General features: G+C 43.3%; 1 pseudogene; it reads left to right on the forward strand.

Moving 5' to 3' along the window:
• The first annotated feature begins 258 nt into the window (after positions 1-258).
• Positions 259-419, forward strand: LOC111817811 (annotated as a pseudogene).
• Positions 420-942: the final 523 nt, after the last annotated feature.

Here is a 942-nt window from a genome sequence, read left to right on the forward strand (position 1 = left end):
GCAGGAGCGGAAGTGGATCTCGCGGACCCAACCAGCGAGCGCCCGGTGACATAGGCGAGGAACCCCGGAGGACTGTTGCCCTGAGGATAAAATGAATATTGTGAGAAGATGGGCTCGATTACTGCGAAGGGACACCTAGTGTTAAGTGAAAATCCCACACGACAAGGACAGAAAAAAGGAAGGGGAAGGGGGAATCACGTAAGTATACACACAGAATAGCCAATTTTTATCAGTACGACTAATTTCTGTCAGTTTCTGATCGCTCTCGGCCTTTTGGCTGAGATCAAGTGTAGTATCTGTCATTTCTTGAAGGTAGCAGGTAACGTTTAAATTTTCTACTTTGGCGAATTTTATATGCTAATGTCTGTAACGTGAGCAACTACACTGAGGACAGCAAAGTGCACATGTAACAACCACAGTTAAATACCTTTGATAGTATTTTTCTTAACTGTGTATCGTATCTAAAGTCTTTTCTGTTATTTTATACTCTCCTTAAAATGAATTAAAAAAAATAAATTCATTTTTTGGGCCAAGGAGCTAGCTCCACGGTCTCAGCGCCTGCCTGGCAAGCACAAGGACCAAGGTTCCATGCCGGCCCTGTGCCGAGCTAGCCACCAAAAGCAGGCGTGGTGGCACATGCCTGTGATCCCAGCTCTGGGGTGGCTAAAACCGAAAGAAGGATCACTGTGAGTCCAAGCTGCATAGCAAGAACCTGTACCAAATAAATAAATCTTTTAAAAATATAAAAAATTAAAAATAATTAAAAAGTAAAAAGGACAAGGAAAAGACTAAGGTTTATTGAAAGGAAGAGTTAGCATTTGTTTGATCAGTCTTGCATGCCTATGTCTGGTAGTCCGAGCAACACATTTGATGATAACAATACAACCCTTGTTGGTGGCCAGCAAGACAGCTCAGCGACTAAAGCGCCTGCCTAGCCAAGCC

This window comes from Octodon degus, unplaced genomic scaffold, assembly GCF_000260255.1.
Source record: "Octodon degus isolate 3935 unplaced genomic scaffold, OctDeg1.0 scaffold00070, whole genome shotgun sequence".
NCBI lineage: Eukaryota > Metazoa > Chordata > Mammalia > Rodentia > Octodontidae > Octodon > Octodon degus.